A 21,173-nucleotide genomic window follows, 5' to 3' on the forward strand; every position below is an offset into this window, starting at 1 on the left:
TGAAATGTTGGTATGGGATGGACCCAATGGATTACAATCCGGTTATGTCAAATTTCTCTTGTTTGAAACATAGGTAAGTTGTAGAAACCATTGCATGAGGCTCTGTAACATGTATTGAAACTTGAGGAAAAGAGGAAACACGTAGCATATGCCCCTCAAACTTGTAGCACACATTCTAATTTCTAGCATGTGTATCATGTAATAAGAAGACGTATCACAAATGGAAAATGTGTTTCAAGACCATACGATGATTTCTACAGTGCGTTTCCTCATCAATATGGGAGATTTTTGACTAGCTATGAATCATAATGAAGTGAACTCTCCTTGGTGACGGAAACCCTAATATGAGGCTAATTAAGCATTTATGACATTAGAAGGTTTTTTATAAAGAGAATTTCCGTCTTATTTTTTTCTCACAATGTTTGAGAAAGAGTGATTCCAGCAAGGCTTTTAGTCTTTTGGGCAGTTTGAGCAAGGGTGATTTCTGCAAGATGAATTTTAAATTTGAATGTTTTAGGAAGCTACTCAGGCATTGGGTGTTAACAAATCACCAGGATCACGAGTCAAACTTCCAACTTGTTGAGTTTGGTTCTGATTGGACCAAAATGGTTTTTCATTATCTTCTTGAGACCAAGTTTGACTCAGTATTATTCATGAGTCAAACTCAGTTTAATCTCTGCTGAGTGCATGTCAAAATGTGTCTATCTTTAAATTTCTGTATTTACATGTTTATTCCAATTTATTTCTTGTGTGACTCAAACTCTTGGCTCTTTTGCGTCATTGTGTTCTCGTTGATTGTGGCTCCTCCCATCAGTGAAATTCCGGAAAGAGCAGGGGACCTTGCTGTGATGACAGTGGGCCATTGTTCCATTGTTAGCACCTAGCCTAACTCTTTGTCTTGTAGCGTTTCTCTCTCCAAGGCCTGCTAGATTTTGTGGTAACAAGTCATACAAGCTGTTTAACTTCTTTAGAGCACCTTAAGAATCTGTAATGGAATCACTTACAAATGCAACATGTAGGGCTTAGACTTTATTTTCTTTATTCTTCTATATTGCTAGCTTCTTATATGATGTAGGATTCTCAAGTCTGCAATACTCCTCTCCTTCACAGATGCCATCCCACAAATCATTGAAAATGAGTATTTGTTTGATGCTTTTGGGCCATTCTCTGTAGTTTCCCTTGCCAGTCAACACCACGCCAACGATGGAAATAAGGGAATGCATCTTCAAACAGAACAAAATATTTGTTGAAATAATTGAATTGGCCCAGTGTTGCCAAGCTTCTCAAGTTAATTGCTTGAACATACAAAAAATCTAGCAAGATTAAATCCACCATATCATTCTTTATCGGAAAGGAAAAATCCAATATTGTGGTCCATTTAAAATGTTTTTTGACCAGAAATTAGAATTGTAGAACTAGTGTATCAAATTAGTACATCTTCAAAGTAATGTGAAAATTCCTTAAACCTAGGAATTCCTACTGTTGCATTGATGATATTTCTCCTACTTGTTAGATTTACATAAACAAGTTATTTGCAGTGTCCTACAACAAACATCGAGATACATACACTGCAGCCTACACCAATTAAATTATATGCCGAAACTAGAAACTGAACAATAGAGAAAGATACACACAAGTGACATAGTTGTTTTTGGACAAATGTCCTCGGAAAAACCCAATGCGGGAAAACTGGTGCAGCAAATTTGAGGGTTCTTATTATTACGCTGAACTATTTATGAATACAACTACTGGATGCCTTCCCGGAAATCTAGTTACAGAGAAAATCACTTAGCAGAAGAAACTGGTGAGATTACCTCACTCTACACTGCAAATCTCAGCTAATTCGGCCGCTGAATTGCGAGTACCCGGCTACTTCTATGCCGCCCCTGCGTGGGCCCTGTGTTAGCTCAATTGAGAATCGATATGCCTTTAGAAGCCTTTTCCAACCCTCCCGGCTCAGAAACGTTAGCTTCCTTAGCAAGCTTAGATTTCTGCGTTGGAAGCTAATGCGGTGCTCTGCGTGGGGCCTGCTGATCCCTTCTTGGCCCTGTGTCACCCTATCTGCCCTCTACGCTGCCTCCTCTGTGTGTCTCTTTGCCTCTCTGGTGAGTATCCTTGGCTCCAAAGATCCTCCAACCAAAACTCTCTTTGCCCCTCTCTGCAAAGGCTCACTTTGAATTTCTCTTCTGGCAACTGCTATGCTTCAGAAATCGATCTTCTGAACTCTCTGTGTGTTTTCCAAATGACCCTCAAGCTTCCTTAAATAATCTCCTCGTTGACATTCAACGACTTAGATTAGAAGCTAATCCATGGCTAAGATCCTTTCTTCTTGATCCTCGTCTTCTTCTAGGAGTTACACCCATAGTTAGATTAATACCCATTAATTATTTTATTTTCCTAAGCTTAGACTTAGGGTCCCATTAAAAATAATTAATTATTTAATAAAACTGTCTCCGGGTGGAATTTCCCAAAACGCTCTCTGGGTTCTTTGGAATACATGTGCTCAATAAAAGAATGTTGAATGAATTAATTCACATGGAGCAAACAGCTCAATGATAATACAAAGATATTTACAAGAATAGAAACATCAGGTTTCTATGTAGAATATCGAACAAACAGTTTCATCTAAGAAACTGCTAAAAGAATAAGAATAGAAACATCTAAAAGACTGAGCATTACTAAATAGAGATATAGAGATATATTCTAATACCCTCCCTTAATGCTCAATCTATTTACAACACCAATAGACCCGCGAAATTTTACAAATTTATCAGGACCAAGAGGCTTGGTAAAGATATCGGCGGGCTGCTATGTGGTGGGAACATAGTGCAACTGAACTGAGCCGTCTTCAACCAACTGTCGAATGTAGTGGCAGTGAGTTTCCACATGCTTTGTTCGTTCATGAAAGACAGGATTCTTGGCAAGTTTGAGCACTCCCTGATTATCACAAAACAAAGAAGTAGGCCCTGTCTGAAAAAAACATGCATATCTGCAAGCATACGACGAAGCCAAACTGCCTCACAGGCTGCCTTAACTGCTCCCCGATACTCTGCTTCTGTTGAGGAAAGAGCCACAACCTGTTGCTTCTTACTAGTCCAAGTAACAGCTCCAGATCCTAGACATAACACATACCCAGCTGTAGATTTACGGTCATCAACCGAACCGGCCCAGTCAGAGTCAGTGTAGCCACTGAGAGTAGAAGTGGAGCTGTGAGTATATAAGAGGCCATAATCAGAAGTACCACGCACATATCGTAGCACCCGCTTTGCTGCTATCCAATGATCAGCTTTAGGAGCTGACATAAAGCGAGAAATGTAGCTTACTGCAAAACTTATGTCAGGTCTGGTAGCAGTAAGATAGATGAGACTGCCCACTAATTGCCTGAATAAAGTTTCATCCACAAGAGGAGAGGATGACTGTGCTGAAAGTTTGAGCCCGGGTTCCATAGGAGTCGTGGCCGGTTTGCAATCCTGCATTCTGAACCTTTCCACAAGATTTTTGGCATACTTGGACTGAGAAAGAAAGATCTGATTTTCAGTCTGCCATACTTCAACCCCCAGACAGTAATGAAGAAGTCCCAAGTCTGTCATCTCAAAAGTTCTGCATAGATCTTGTTTGATCCCATGGATCAAATGTGCAGAGCTGCCAGTAATGATAAGATCATCCACATAGACAACTACAAACAAGATATCATCATCAGTATGCTTGATATACAGGTTTGCATCAGATGGACTCCTCTGAAAACCTTGATTTGTCAGATACTGATCAATTTTTATGTACCAAGCCCGAGGAGCTTGTTTCAATCCATAGATGGCTTTAACTAACCGACACACTTTCTGTTCTTGACCAGCAACCTTGAATCCTGGAGGCTGCGTCATGTAGACTTCTTCTTGGAGATCACCATTTAGGAAAGCACTTTTTACATCCATCTGATGAACTTTCCAATTGAACTGAGCTGCTAGGGCAAGCACAAGCCTGATAGTACTCATCTTGGCTGTAGGAGCAAAAGTCTCCTCATAGTCGATGCCTTCCTGCTGTGAAAATCCTCGAGCCACAAGCCGAGCTTTATACTTGTCTAAGGTTCCATCAGCTTTGTATTTGACTTTATACACCCATTTGCAGCCTATGGGTTTTTTTTTTGCGGGAAGATCAGAGAGAGCCCATGTGTGATTCTTCTGAAGACTCTGAAATTCTGTTTCCATAGCCTGTTCCCACTCAGATATACCCTTAGCTTCTGAATATGTTTGAGGCTCAAAAGTACTGTGAAGGTTAGCCATAAGAGCAAAATTGACTGTAGACTGTTGTCTGTTCTTATGCCTAGAAGTTCTGCCTTCAAGGAGCTCATTGTCCCGGAGATCACCTATGGTTTTAGCCCACCATTTTGGCCGAAGAGAAGAAGAACCAATATCAGGATTAGAGGGACCAATATCAGGAGGAGGAGAAGCAGGCTCAAGAGCAATAGGGATAGCAAGAGGGGGATTAGCTTCTGGAGGAAGCTCAGATAGAGTAGTATCAAATCTTGATGCTACATCATCCCTCCCATCAGATGGACTGACTGGAAGAAGAACACTGTGAGGCGGATCCTCAGAACGCTGCTCAGAAGAAGACTGAAAGAATCCTCTGTCTTCATCAAATACTACATCTCGACTGAAGCTAAGTCGACCAGTGGCTATATCTATCAGCCTATAAGCCTTGTGATGATCACTGTATCCTGTCATCATGAGTTTCTGACTTTTGGAATCCAACTTAGATCGCTTAGCAGATGGAATCCAAACATATGCAACTGAGCCAAAAACTTTGAGATGACTGATCTTAGGCTTACGACCAGACCACACTTCTTCAGGAGTCTTCCCTTTAACAGCCTGAGTAGGGGATCAGTTAAGAAGGTAAACAGCAGTAAATACTGCTTCAGCCCAGAATTTGTTTGGAACACTCCGGTGTTGTAACATGGAACGAGCCATTTCAACAACCGTGCGATTGCGACGCTCGACAACACTGTTCTGCTGGGGAGTGTAAGGTGTGGTGAATTGACGTTTGATGCCATGAATATCACAGAAGTTGGCAAAAGCTGAGGAACAAAATTCCCCCCCATTGTCGGTCCTAAGGGTCATGATATTACAACCAGATTCGTTTTCAACTAAAGTTTTAAACTTCTGAAAGGTACTAAGAGCATCAGATTTATTTTTTAAAAAATACACCCACATCTTTCGACTGAAGTCATCTACAATAAGTAAAAGGTATTTGCAAGCAGTTATAGAAGCTGTATTCATAGGTCCACAAATATCAGCATGAAGTAACTGAAGTACCTGGGATGCGCGCCAAGATTCTCCATTTTTGAATGATGACCGATGTTGCTTTCCCGCTTGACAGGCGCTGCATACCCCCAACTGCTGAGTCTGAATATCAGGTAATCCTGACACAAGTCCCTCCCGAGAGAGCTGAGAGAGATACTGCATATTGAGATGCCCATATCGCTGATGCCATAGAGTACTGATGGGAGAGACACGAGCTGCTAGTGCCACTTCTGGAAAGTCACCAGTGTCAAGTAGCCTGTATAGACCATGGTCCTCGAGGCCAGTAGCAACTGTCAGACTGGTCTCCCTGTCAATGATGGAGCACTTGTGTGCACTGAACATAACATCAAGCTGAGGAGAATTCCTCATAATCTGACTGACAAAGAGCAGATTAATCTCCATACCAGGAACATAGTATACATTTAGAAAGATGAGCGTGCGTCCACCAGACTGAATTTGAACTGTACCCCTGCCAGCAACAGTGTACTTTTCACCTCCACCAAATACAACTGAATCACTGAAAGGTGAAAAGTCAATAAACCAGTCACGCCTGTGAGAGAAGTGGCGTGATGCACCAGAATCAATATACCATGCAGAGGAAGGTACATGTTCTGAAGACCTTTTAGCCATAAAGGCGTAAAAGGCAGAATCTGTCTGCTCGGAATGTTCTGCAACATTCGCTGTCTGATGTGACCCTCCCTGTTTCTTTTGTTCAGCAGCAATCCTCTGCCTGCAGTCTTTCTTCATGTGACCGAACTTGTGACAGTAATTACACTGTACACTTTTCTTCCTGTTAGGATCAAAAGACTGAGATGATCCTCTCTGCTGAAAAGACTGAGAGGACTGATATTTTGCAGCAAATGCATTTTCCAAGGGCACTGATGAAGTACCACTACCAAACTGCTGTTTCCACCTATCTTGCTGCAGAAGTTTGGTACATAAATCTGAAAACTTCAGATCAACATTTGTGGTTGTAATGTTGAGTGTTTCAATGAAGTGTTCATAAGATTTTGGTAGACTCTTCAGGGTAATGACTACCATATCTTCTTCCTCCATGGTCCGACCAATGGCGTCGAGCTGATCTCGAATGTCTTTAATTTTGTTGAGATGTTCCTGTAAAGACATATGTTCATCCATCATGATGGAAAACAACTGATTTTTTAGAAAAAAAGCTCTGCTTTTATCAGATGTCTCATGCAATTCTTTCAACTGTTCCCAGATTTCAGCAGCTGTCTTGCCAGAAGGGATCTGTGGTAACTGATCATCAGCTACAGAGAGCTTGAGAAGCATAACAGCCTCTCGATTTCGATCATCAAATTTATCTTGATCGGTCCCGGCTGTACCTGGACGAAGCTCTTTGCCCAAAATGAGTTGATCAAGACGCCTGTACTCAAAAATGGTCAGCAGTCTTTGTTTCCAAATGTTATAGTTGCTGCCATTAAACCGTTGATTTCCTTCTAACATCAGATTGGTAAGTGTGGCCATTTTCACCAGGAAACTACAGAAGTATGACACACAAGAACAATGTAGCTGACTGTTTATCTGATGTAAATTAGAGAACAGAATTTGTCCTTAAAAAAAAATTTACTCAACAGAGGTATCTCTCCAGTCTAAATCAATGATAATCCCGCTAGCACAAAAAATATAAATTTCTGAGAATTTTATTTTCCCACAGGAGCATGCAAATTTTCCACAGGATACCAAACAAAATCCGCTGATAAAATTCTAACAACCAGAACTGCTGATGGAAATGACGGCAACCAAAACCACGGAAAACAATTTCCGGCAGACACCACGGATTGGTGACGTTGATAAATTAAATCCCACTATCTAACCACTATGGCCCACGGCTTTACGTCTCAACTGGAAACGTCTCAGCGTGTTTCAACTGCCACGGGCTGCAACAGAATATATAAATGGACCACGGATTTTTCAAAAGACACCTGCCACGGGTTATCACATACGGGCTGGAAATATAATCACGGTTTTCAGATCTATATAATCACCACGGATACGTGAACTACACAGATTACGTGAAATACCAATCGAAAAATAATGAACCACGGGCGTATGACAGAGCTGTAATGAACCACGGGGTTTACATAACAATATTTGCAAGATACAGCGATTGCAAAAGAAACAGGTTACGTGAAATATAATGAACCACTGGTTATAAATATACTTCCACGGGTTTGACTTATAAATCCACGGGCTTCAAAAACTGTATACACGCGGATTCACAAACTGTATATCCTTGGGTTATCACGACGGCATATGGTCAGAACGACTGCAAAAAATTATAATCACAGGATGTGGAATTATATAATCACCACGGATTTTGACTGCAAAAATTATACTCACGGGTTTCGGAAATATAAATAACCACGGGGTTTCAGAAATATATATCCACTCCAATATATATCTTCTCAGATTTCAAATGAGTATCCACAGACTTCAAATATAGATCCTCGGGCTTCAGAAAGAATATCCACGAGTTTTATATAAAAAAAATGCGTATCCACGGGTTTGACAGTCTTGAAACTAATAATCACGAATTTGCCCGCAGATATAATTTTCAAACCACGATTCTGTCTTTCAAAAAACACAAGTGAGTTTTGAGAGAAAACACCTGGATCATGAATGCTGAGAAATTCCTCGATGTGGTCGAGTAGCTGCCAGGTGAAGAAGAAGATAGCCGGATCCACGATTCCCAGCAAAACTGGCCAGTAAAAAAAATCCCGCTCCCACGAAGATAGTCACCGCCACAAAGTTATTTCTTTAATAAACTGATCATGCAAGAGAAGAATCCATTTCTGTATCGAGATGGACGACTGTAAGCTTTTATCACAGCGAGCAAAGCCGAGGCTAAGACTCAGTGAAGGCTGCCTGGCTTACAGAAGGCTCGACCTTAGAAAGGACTCAAGAGATTTTGATGCAAAGAGAAATACTGTTCAAGAAAAAATCTCTTAACCTTGCTCTGATACCATAAAAGAATGTTGAATGAATTAATTCACATGGAGCAAACAGCTCAATGATAATACAAAGATATTTACAAGAATAGAAACATCAGGTTTCTATGTAGAATATCGAACAAACAGTTTCATCTAAGAAACTGCTAAAAGAATAAGAATAGAAACATCTAAAAGACTGAGCATTACTAAATAGAGATATAGAGATATATTCTAATACTCAAGCCTCCTTGCAAAATTTGAGGCTTAGAGCACATCCAATGCTACCCCAAATCAACACTCCATCTTAGCGAGGAATGTGCTCTAGTAATACTTTGCTATTGCATACTACTCTGACTCTGAAGCATCATGCTTTGCGCTGCTGATGTCTGACATGCTGTCCACCAACTACTGCGTTGCTGCTATTACTGCATTGTTGCCTTTGACACTGCCACTTCCAATGCTACATCTGTACTACAACTCCCTCTCAAATGTTGCATCTACTATGCTACTAGCACTGGCACTGCTAACACTGCATCTATACTGCAACTCAGTTGCTGAGTGAGGCAACTCAAAACACCCAAGGCTGTACAAGTATCCAGTGGATACACCTCAGTGCTGAAATCCTGACTGCTGCTAGTCCCATGCTCTCTTTTGAAGCCATTGCGTTGTTGAAGCTCTGCACTGTGCCTCCTCGCACTGCTGCCTCTCTGCTCTGCGCTGCTCACATTCTGGTGCTACTAACCACTGCATCTGTCAAATCAACACTCCATGGCACCAACTGAAAACTCCTCCATCCTGCTACTACTGATCATGGGCTCCCATAGCAAGGTGATGATCCAAGAGGTGGGCTCCTCAAGGATCTTGCCCATATGTTGCTCTATCGAACTATAGATCTATATAAGCCCACCTCCCTCCTGGAGGTATCTTGGCTGTCGTGGTGAACTCCTCCTCCTGTTCAGTCTTAGCGGTTGGAACCTTAGGACCATGCTTCTCATCCTTGTCCTTTTTCTTCAAAGGACACTGGGATGCATAGTGGCCCATCTCACCACATCTGAAACATTTCACCTTAGAGACGTCTTCCTTTTGTCTCTGTTGCTCCTGCTGCCCCTTCGATTCGAGGGCTGAATTATCATCCTCCTTGCGCTTCGCCCCACTGTTGTTGCTTCTGTTAAGTTTACACTTGACCAAGTCTCTCCTCAGCTCCTCTTGCTTGTGAGTTGCCCACATCTCATCCCAATTCGACAGAATCGCCATGTCCAGGATACTCTAGACAAAGACTTACCACTCATCTGAGACAAAATTGAGGGCCAGTCTAATCAACTCGGGATCTTGAGGTGTAGACCCCACAGTTGATAACTCTTCTGGGATCTCCTAAAGCTTCGTCAGGAATAGATCTATGCGCTCCCCCTTCTGCATTTGTGTAGATCTCAGTTTCTGCTCTAAGTATATCTTCCGCTGCTCGAAAGATCCCTGATACAACGTGACAACACATCCCACATCTCTTTAGCAGTCCCTCTACATGATCCTTCACTCTGTCGAGAATCATTCTCTTTGCCTTTGCCTTTTTTTCCTTGTACTTCTTCAGCGGATCCTGATCTGCATGCATAGCCACCACATTGTCAACATATGTCTTGAGAGCATTCTCCTCTAGAGGGAACGACATTTTCGCCTTCCCGATGACGTAGTTGGATGCCCTATCCAACTTGTCCTAATCTCTCAAACCACTGGTTGCCATCTCTACCACAAAAGATGTCAAACTGCTCCTCTCTGTTCTTACTGTTGCTGCTCAGCCAATAAGAAAACAAAATTCTTGGCGAGAAGTCTACTGAGGAATAATTCCCTCACTGTGCTTTTCTTCTCTTCCGACGTCTTTCTGCTCAGTAAAACGCCTACAGAAAAATTGCGTCTCACCAGCTCTTCCTCACACTGAGGATTTTAGCACTGCTCCCTCTGCCACGACAAGATTTCGAACTGGAAGCCCTTCCTCTTTGTCGACTCACTTAGAGAGAGACTTTCCTCGAAAATTCAACCCTCCTAGCTTGGACTGCGCAAACCCTCTGGGATTCGAACTGCTGCCTCTTGCAGCTATTCGTCCTCCTTTTCTCAGCGCTGGGTTCTCTGGCACTGTTCTTCTTGCTTCACTTGTACTACTATGATACCATGTGAAAATTCCTTAAACCCGGGAATTCCTACTGCAACACTGATGATATTTATCCTACTTGTTAGGTTTACATAAACAAGTTATTTGCAGTTTCCTACGACAAACATCGAGATACATACACTGCAGCCTACACCAATTAAATTATATGCCGAAACAAGAAATTGAACAATAGAGAGTGACATAGTTATTTTTGGACAAACGTCCTTGGAAAAATCCAATGCGGGAAAACCGATGCAGTAGATCTGAGGGTTTTTATTATTGAGCTGAAGTATTTCTGAATACAACTACTGGATGCCTTCCTCGAAATCCAGTTACAGAGAAAATCGCTTAGCAGAAGAAACTGGTGAGATTACCTCACGCTACACTGTAAGTCCCGGTTGATCTGGCAGCGGAACTGCGGGTTCCTTGGCTACTTATGCGCTGCTCCTGTGTGGGCCCTGTGTCAGTTCAACTGAGAATCGATATGGCTTCATAAGCCTTTTCTAGCCCTCCCGTCTCAAAAACATCAGCTTCCTGAGCGAGCTGAGACTTCTGTGTTGGAAGCTACTACGCTGCTCTGCATGGGGCCAATGTGTGCCCTTCTTGGCTCTGTGTCACTCTCTTTGTCATTTGCGCTACCTCCTCTATGTGTTTCTATGCCTCTCTGCTGAGTATCCTTAGCTCCGGAGAAGATCCTCCAACCAAAACTCCCTCTGCCCCTCTTTGCAAAAGCTCACTTCGAATTTCTCTTCCGGCAGTTGCTATGCTTCAGAAATTCGATCTTTTGAGCTCTCTGTGTGTTTTCGAAAGGACCCTCAAGCTTCCTTAAATAATCTCCTCGTTGACATTCAATGACCCAGATTAGAAGCTAATCCATGGCTAAGATCATTTCTTTTTGATCCTCATCTTCCTTTAGAAGTTACACCCACAGTTAGATTAATACCTATTAATTATTTTATTTTCTTAAGCTTAGACTTAAAAAAAAATAAAAATATTTTAATAAAACTATCTCCTGGTGGAATTTCCCAAAACGCTTTCTAGGTTCTTTGGAATACATGTGCCCAAGCCTCCCTACAAAATTTGAGACTTAGAGCACATCTAATGCTACCCCAAATCAACAAGTAATAGTCTAAAAAATACATAGGAAACAATTACATATCAAAAAATCCTCAAGGGATGTCTTTGTTGTGTGGATGCCCCAATTGTTTTGGGGAAATACTAATGGATGTAAGGGATGTCCACCACATACTCGAGGGCATGTGTTAAGATTAGGTAGGATCAAGAGATACTCTCACATGCCATGGGTGCTAGGCTTATGAGAGAAAAACACACACAAAGTGAGTGTGTGGGTTTTGCACCCAAAGTTTGGGGTGTTGGACCCAAAGTGGGTGGGCTTTGAACTCGGCGCAAAAATTTATAATTATAATTTAATTATAAGTCGGCTTAAGGGTTAAGTAATCTCAAGTCAGTCAGCAAGGCTAAGAGACACGACCCTTAGGGTTTCACACCCCTTGGAAATGTATAGATACAATTGACAAGTTAATGGGTCATTATTCTTGTGCATGAGAAGGAGTAACAAAGGAGCCACAATCATGAATATGAGAGGCCGCAAAACTTAAAGGAGGATTGGAGAACTAAAGAGAGCAACTGAAGTTTGGTAAAGGAGGTTGAGGAGAAGAATAAAAGAGTTGTGGCTAAACTAGATAGACCGCAATCAAGGAAAGGGTATATAGGCCGAGATTTATGTAGGAAAATGATGTCAAGTTACAAGTAAGAACTGCAGACCAGGTAGGGCAGGTCGCAAGAAGGTCACAGGTTCTTCGAGAAGGCCAAAAATTCTGTTGAAGCTGGCCGCAGTGAAGGAGATAGGCCAAGGCCTGAACAATTGTTGGAAAAGGAGGCTTGATGCTTGAATAACGTTGGCAGATATTTGGTGAAGACTCAAGGAGCTTGCTAAGTGTGCTAAGGTTTGGAAGAGGGTTGCTACCTAAGAAACTAGATTCTTCCTAAGGCCCTCTCGTGTCCCGACTCCCATGAATCAAACACGATTCGATGGGACACATGTCTTGTGATTTTGTCCGTCGTGTCCTGAATCATGGGATTCGATGGACACGCAAATTCCGAAATCGTGTCCATCGTGTCCCGATTTTACGACACGTGTCCCCTAAAAAAGCGTGTTGTGCAACCAATAAAGCTTGATTTGGGCTCATCTGGCACTCATTCTTGAGTGTGTCTTCTACTGTGAGTGTGTGGGAGCTTCTAACAAAGGGTTTGGGAGCATTTTGGAGGCTATTCAAGCAACAAGTAAGTGCATTTTGCTTCTATTTTTTTGCATTTTTATTACAACAGTTTGCATGTGCATTTTTTAACAAGTTTATGCATTTTTTATTTATTTTTTTACAACATTCATGGCTCAATCAAGGGCAGCAGGGAAGGGGCAAAGGAAGGGGAAGAATGTCCCCATTGGTGATGCCCCTCCTGTTCCAATTTCATCAAGGTCTACAAGTGTTCCCTCTATTGGAAGTGGCACAGCAACAACAACTATAAATGTGTTGAAATTTCTAACTCTGACATGTCAGAAATTCCTACTGCATTATCTAGTTTATTATCTCTTACTTGTTCTTTCCATTAACAAGTTATTTATAAATATAAATACCGAAATAAACACAAATGCAACCTCAACACGTATACAAATCAACAACTGAAATAACTGAGACAATCACACAGGGGACACCGTTATTTTTGGACAATTGTCCTCGGAAAAACCCAATGTAGGAAAACCAGTGCAACAGATATGAGAATTTTATTATTATGCAATTTCTGAATACAACTAGGGTGCTAGAAATGGTTCACCCTTCAGAGAATTTCCTTGGCAAAAGTACCTCTTTCTCGGAGACAAATATTTTGGTTGATCAACCCCTGGATGATCGATCCCACAACAACTACGATAGCTCCTTAGCTGGACTATTAGCCTCACTCTCTTAAAAACAATTATAAATCCAAATAAAATAATTAATTAAATTAAATCATGAGAGTTAGTTCCTCAAACTAGGGAGTTTAGTTAGGAGGAGAGATTCTCTCCAACTAGTTCTCCTAAGTTAGTGTGTAGTTGAGAAATTGTCTCAACGAAGTGAGTCTAAGATAGACGCACTATCTTAAGACCACTTGCTCATGTATTTAAATGTATTATTAAATTATTTTAATAAGTAAGAGAGAATTACATGAGCATGAGAGGCCGTATGATGGCTCTCTGCCTTTTCCACCATTTTGTCTTTTGTGTGTTGTTGGTTTGATATTTTAAGTGTGTTAATTTCCTTATATGGTTATATGGCTTTGTGAAATTCTTTCATGGACAGCGGAAGCTGGTCCAAGCTTCTCCACTGATTTGCGTCACTCTCCAGGGACTATGTCACCCTCTCAGCTCCAGTCTACCCCACGAAAATCTCCAGCGCCGCCTCTTAGCCCTGTGTCAGCTCTACTAGCCTCTGCACAGCTACTGCTGCCTCTACGTCAGCCACTTTTCTCTCTACGTCAGCTCTCTAGCCCTCTGTGTCACCCACACTGGCCTCCTCAGCGTCTGCGTCAGTCCCAACTGCTTCTGTGTCAGCCTTCCCAGGCTCTGCACTGTCTCTCTGGCACTATCTCTGCCTCTCTGCTATGTATTCTTGGCCTTCTGCCGAACTACCCCTCGCTGCAACAGATCACTGGTTCGATTCTCTCAGCAAACCCCACTCCAGAAAATCGAACTGACTTATCAATTTGGTGTATCTCCAACTGACCCTCAAGCCTCTTCTTATACTTTTCCTGTTGAGTCTTCAATGACCGACATTAAGTCCCTAATCAACGACTAAGATTAGATTTGGCTTGTTCCTTGTCTCTTGGAACCTTCTAACCCAAAATTATATTAATACACATTAATATTTTAATTTTTCCTAAGTTTATACTTAAGACCCCATAAAAAATATTAATTATTTTAATATCTCCCCATTGTGGTAGAATTTCTCTTAACAATTTTTGGGTTTTGGAGATTTCATGTGCTTTAGCCTCTCCAATTTTCATGGCTAGAGCACATCCGATGCTACCACAAATCAACACTCCCTCTTAGCGAGGAATGTGCTTTAGGAATGTTTCACCATGGAAACATCATACTAATCCTCTGCACTGGTACCTGTGCTAATGCTTGGCCTACTGCCTCACATCATCTGCACTGTTGCTTCCTGTACTGCTGCCCATGACACTGCCACTGCCACTGCTACATCTATACTACAGCTCCCTCTCAATATGTTGCCCATGCTACCCCTAGCACTGCCACTTCTAACTGTTGCATTGCAACTCAATTACCGAGAGGTAGGTAATTGACTTCTCCCAAATATTGACATCCCAGTTAGTCTGGAAGCCTCGTGAAAGTTGAAACTGAAGTTGCTTCTATTGCCACTACGCTGCTGCATACACCTCTGTGCCTCTCGCACTGCTGCAACCTCCACTGCGCTGCCTCAGATTTCTGCACCCAAGCACTGCCTTGTTGCTCCACTACACTTTGCTCCACGCGATCCTTGTCATCCTGCTACTATCCTTAAGCCTCCCGTAGACGGATATGATTCAAGAGTTTGGGCACCTCAAGGATCCTGCCCCTATTATGTTGTCCTTTTGACTACAACTCAATGTCTCCCCACCTCTTCTCTAGAGGTGCATGAGCACTCATGGCACAATTGTCATCAGTCTCGACCTCTTTCTCTGCTGGAGATGCCTTTGAATTGGAAGCCTCTCCCTTGTTTTTCTTCCTGGGACACTGGGATGCATAATGTCCCAGCTCCCCACAATGGAAGCACTTCACCTTGGAGATGTCCTTCTTCTTCCTCTTCCCTTGTTGTCCCGCAGATGCTAGAGCCGCATCGTCCTCCTCCTCTTTCTTGATTCGACCTCCCACTACTCCTTGCCTTAGTCATCCTCCTGATCTTTTCTTGGCGAAGAGCTGCCCACATCTCCTCCCAACCGGGGAGAGTAACCCTGTCAAAAATACTTCAGACAAATGTCTCCCACTCCCCATAGATTGCATTCAAGGCAGTCTTGACCATAAATTATGGATCCGGTGTAGACCCCATGGAAGTAAGCTAGTCGCGAATCTCTTGCAACATGAGAAGGAATGGATCTATCTGTTCTCCCTTCTGCATCTGATACGACCGCAGTTGATTCTCCAATAGCATCTTCCGTTACACGAAAGAGCCTTGGTATAAGGCGGGCAGGGTGTCCCACTTCTCCTTTTATGTGTTCTTTTCAACAATATATGGTATGACATGATCATTGACCCCGTCTAGAATCATGCACTTCGCCCTCGCCATTGCATCCTAATACTTCTCGTTCTCAGCTGGGTCAACTGGGATAGCCACGGTTCTCAAGGAAAAGTCCTTGATGCGATGTCGATCCAGGACTGCCAAGATCTTGGCCTTCCATATGACAAAGTTGGAAGCCCCATCCACCCTATCCCGATCCCTCAGTTCATTCACTGCCATTTTAGCTCCTCTTCTGGACTTCCTCTCTGTCTCGACTTCCCTTCTGGAAATCTTCCTCTAAGTCCTGATTTCCCTCTTGGAAATCCTCTGGCCAGCTGTTGAATCGCTCTTCTCCAATCCTTCTTGCAGCTACAAGTCGGATTTGGATTTCTTGGCTGGAAATCCATCAAGGTAGTGACTCCCTCTATCTTGGTTATGTCTCTGTAGACACTGTTCTGCTTCGACAGAAACAATGTCCCACCAGCTCCTCAAATCACAATCTACCCACAGCTCCCCAAGCCCTAGCAACCGAAGAAATTGATCCTTTTAGGCTCTGCGCAATCCCAACAACGTCTAAATCTACACCTCTTGACCACAACGTCGATCCTTCCTGGCTGAGAAAGATGACCAGGCACTACGTAGGTCTGATATGCCCCTCTCTGCCTCTGCGCTGACCCTCCTCTTGGCTCAAAATGATGACACAGGCTCTGCGTCACTTCCTCTCTAGCTTCTTCTGCTCTGGAGCAACGCTGTCTCTCAGGACCGCTATTATTGCTGCAAATTCTTCAGATTACTGCTAGTGCCTTCAGTCCTCCTATGGTCTGCAATGCTCTGATACCATGTTGAAATTTCTAAGTCTGACATGTCAAAAATTCCTACTGCATTATCTGGTTTATTATCTCCTACTTGTTCTTTCCATTAACATGTCATTTATAAATATAAATACCGAAATAAACACAAATGCAGCCTCAACGCATATATAGATCAACAACTGAAATAACCGAGACAATCACAAGAGGGACACTATTATTTTTGGAAAATCGTCCCTGGAAAAACCCAATGCAGGAAAACCGATGCAATAGATATGAGGGTTTTATTATTATGCAATTTCTGAATACAACTAGGGTTCCAAAAATGGCTCACCCTTCAGAGGATTTCGTTGGCAGAAGTACCTCTTCCTCGGAGACAGATATTCTAGTTGATCAACCACTAGATGATTGATCCCAAAACAACTATGACAACTCCTTAGTTGGATAGCGAAAGCTTCTCCAAGCTTCTTCACTGTTCTGCGTCATTCTCCAGGGACTGCGTTACCCTCCCTCTCCAGTCCGCCCCACGAAAATCTCCAGCGCTTCCTCTTGGCCCTACGTCAGCTCTTCTAGCCTCTACGTCAGCCACTTTTTCTCTCTACGTCAACCCTCTCGCCCTCTGCGTCGCCCACACTGGCCTCCTCAGCCTCTACGTCAGTCCCAACTACTTCTACGTCAGCCTTCCCAGGCTCTGCCTTGTCTCTCTGACACTATCTCTGCGTCTCTGCTATGTATTCTCGGCCTTCTGCCGAACTACCCCTCGCTGCAGCAGATCATTGGTTCGATTCTCTCAGTAAACCTCGCTCTAGAAAATCGAACTGATTGATCATTTTGGTGTATGTCCCACTGACCTTTAAGCCTCTTCTTATACTTTTCTTGTTGAGTCTTCAACGACCGAGATTAAGTCCCTAATCAACGACCAAGGTTAGATCTGGCTTGATCCTCATCTCGTGGAACCTTCTAACCCAAAATTATATTAATACACATTAATCTTTTAATTCTCCTAGGTTTATACTTAGGACCCCATTAAAAATATTAATTATTTTAATATCTCCTCATTTGAGTAGAATTTCTCCAAACAATTTCTGGGTTTTGGAGATCCCATGTGTTTTAGCCTCTCCACCAATTTTCATGGCTAGAGCACATCCGATGCTACAACAAATCAACAAAATGTTGAGGGTAGAATGAATTTAGAAAGACAATAGGCTCAAGAAATCAAATATCCCTTGTGGAAGTTTGTCACAAGAGAGCAAGGACCAAGCAACAAGTTGAAGGGAGGAGGCAATGTTGCTTGGAAATGCAACTATTGCAACAATCATTTCAAGAGCACTTATTACCGTGTGAAAGCTCATTTGTTGGTCTTACCAAGTGGAATTGCAACATGTACACAAGTGTCTTTAGCTAGGAGGAAATAAATGGAAAAAGAGGCCAATGTTGGTGTGGCAGGGGTGGCTGCATCATAAAAGAAAAAGAATGATGATCCCCTTCCATTCTCGAGGAAAAGCAGCAACAAATTTCCCTTTGAGAGTTTTGGTGGGGGTGTGGGTCAAGCAACAAAAAGAAAGGCAGTGGCACATGGTCTAGTGGACAAGATTTTTCAGAAAGAGAGATGGGAAGAGCTTGATCTCACCATTGCATTATTTTTTTATATCAAAACTTCATATCCATTAATGTTGCACGCTCACCTTTATTTCTTGAGATGTGTCGAGCTCTAACTCAAGGGGCTCCATCAAGGTATGTGCCTCTTGGGTTAGAGAAATTTATAACCACATTGTTGACTAAGGCAAAGAAAGAGGTGGACAAAATGCTTGAGCCTAGCCTATTAAATCAGCATGACCAACATTTGGGGTTAGTATTGTATTTGATGGATAGATCCAACATGCCACCCACTCATCAACTTCATGGTGTCTTCCTTGAATGTGTTGGTTTTCTTGAAATTAGTGGATGCACTTGGACAATACAAGGATGCACAATATATTGGTGAGTTGTTCGTTAAAGTTATTGAAGATGTTGGTGTTCATTCTTGTGTGCAAATCATTACGGATAATGCACCTGTTTGCAAGGCTGCTAGCATGACTGTGGAAGCTAAATATCCACAAGTAGTTTGGACACCTTGCATTGTCCATTCCTTGAATTTAGCACTTAAATCTATTGCTCCTGATGTGCCTTGGATTGGAAGTATTATTGAGGATGCATGCCATAGCCGCAACTTTGTACAAAATCATGCAAATGCCTTCGCAATCTTCAAGGAGTACACCAATCTATCATTGTTGAAGATCACATATACGTGGTTTGCCTCTTCATTCATCATGTTGAAGAGGTTGAGGGAGGTCAAGACTGCTCTTGGGGCCATGGTTATTTCAGAGTTTTGGTCTTTTTGGAGAAATACAAATCAAGCAGCCTCAAAAAGAGTTAAGGACATAGTGTTATATGATGCTTGGTGGGAGAGGGTAGATCTCACTATTAAGATCATGGGCCCTATCATTGCTTTGCTACGATTTGCAGATACAAACCAACCCATCCTAGGAGAGGTTTATGAGAGATGGGATTCCATGATTGAGTCCGTGAGGAGCATTGTTTTACAGAGTGAGTGCCCTGAGTTTGAGACATCATCAGAGGCCATCTTCACCACCATACAAGATATTCTTGTCAACAAATGGAACAAGAATTGCACACCTTTGCATTGTTTGGCTCACTCATTGAACCCAAGGTACTACAACCATGAGTGGCTGAATGGTGGACCTTCCCACAGATTCCTTCCTCACATGGATGGTGAAATTTTACAGGGGAGGAAGGATGCATTGAGGCGGATTTTTCAGGATAGAGCATCCCTTGATGAAGTGGAGGATGCCTTTGTAGAGTTTTCCACTGACACTAGGCAATTTACAGGCTATGATGTGATTAAAGATAGGGGGCCTAAGAAACCCGATTCCTGGTGGGAAACTCACGGGCCAACAAGCTCTCCTCTACAATAGTTAGCCATGAGGCTCTTCTTTTAGGTGACTTCATCCTCTTGTTGCGAGATGAATTGAAGCACATATGGGAATTTGTATAGTGTCAAGAAGAGCAAGCTTGAGCAGTGTAGGGCAGAGAAAATGGTGTATGTGCACACCAACCTTTGTCTTATTTACACGCAGAGGGATGAGTGGTTGAAGGGTAGGACAAGATGTGGGATGTCTTTCTTGAATCTTGATGATATGGATTTGGACATCAGTGTTGTGTTGACATTGGCCAACTTGGATCTTAATGACCCAGTGCTAGAGCCTGTCACTTTTGATGATGGTGATATTGTTGAGGGGTCATCCGTCATCCTCCACAGCAACAGATGGAGAGATGACATTGGATACAGAGGATGAGGATGCAGTGGTGGAGAGCAGCGGTGACCATGACAGTGATGCTGATTTTGATGATGTTGATTGATGACTCATGAATCATGAGCTACCTACTACATTGAGGCTTGTAGTTGTTTTGTATTTTCTATTTATATTTGCTATTGGCATTGCTACTACCTATGTAACACATTTTGATTTTTATGACTTAATGAGAAAACTGCAGTTTCTTGTCTTTCTCCTATTAGATAATTGATGAATCTGTCACAATTGTATTTGTATGCATAATGTTACTTTGTAAAACTTACAAATGTTACATTTACAATGTAGAATCTAGATCTATGTCTAAATTTGTATCATGAATGAGAATTTGTGTAAGAAATATCTATTTAGTATTAATTTTTAATCTCTCTCTCTATATATATATATATATAATGTATAACGTGTCTTGTTCTGGGGTGTCAACATGCACGTGTCAGACACTCGAATTTTCGTGTCCTACGTGCCCTATGTGAGGTGACTTAGGCTGCTATGCATAGAAAAGGAGGTCTGTTTGCTACAAGAAGGAAGAAGAAGCTGCTGGGTATGCTCACTGATGTTTTGGTAATATAAAGTGGGTTGGTTAAGACCTAGTAGTGCTGCAACTGTGTGATTTAAGTGTTGTAGGTGTCTAAGTGTTGGGCAGGAAAGGCTTAGAGGTCAAAACCTCAACCCTAGGATTTGGTCAAAGGATTAGACTTCTATTTTGGCATTTGTACAAGTGATATAAAGGGCCGTTATCCTTAGTATGGGAGCCCCGTGTTTCTCCTTGTTAATATATCTTGTGTACTATTATTGATCTGTTTGTTGATATATTCCATTGCGCAAAAGTTTAAAGTTAGGCACTACTAGTATGTTTATGTTTCCTAGCTAAGGCATAGGCCAAACCTAGGGTACATGGATTTCTAACAACCTGTCCTACCAAACAAGGATGACCACTTATAATAACACATGTCCCTAAGGGTAAGGAAATGTTTGATGTTCTTGTATATAGTGTTATTAGTATCGCTTATCTACTTCAATATTCATATGGTTGTTCTTACACAATGTTTGCTTGTATGGCTCGACACAATGACACTCATAGAATGTCATTCATATTCGACATATATTTCACATTAATATTGAGGTAGAGGCCTTATCACTTTATCCATTTATGGTCACCAACTCTGTGGCCTTTACTAAGAGTTACAATGTTGCATTCTTGGTATAATTAACTTTCCAGGGAAAAAAGAAAATAAAAGAACATTTGTGAATTACCAATGAGCACAATATCTATATCCATAGCTTGAATTTGTAGTTTTGTATTATTTTCTATCTAGTTGCCTTTGTATCAACAAGATG

At 42.0% G+C, this 21,173-nt stretch overlaps 1 protein-coding gene across 1 annotated transcript in view; it reads left to right on the top strand.

The window, feature by feature from the left end:
- Window positions 1-21,173, top strand: part of EMB2771 (E3 ubiquitin ligase) — a 497,708-nt gene that overhangs the window by 425,315 nt on the left and 51,220 nt on the right. The gene's annotated exons all lie outside the window — the stretch shown is intronic.

This window comes from Pinus tabuliformis, chromosome Q (assembly GCF_031772625.1).
Source record: "Pinus tabuliformis cultivar Carrire ecotype Pingquan chromosome Q, CPIR1, whole genome shotgun sequence".
Lineage (NCBI taxonomy): Eukaryota > Viridiplantae > Streptophyta > Pinopsida > Pinales > Pinaceae > Pinus > Pinus tabuliformis.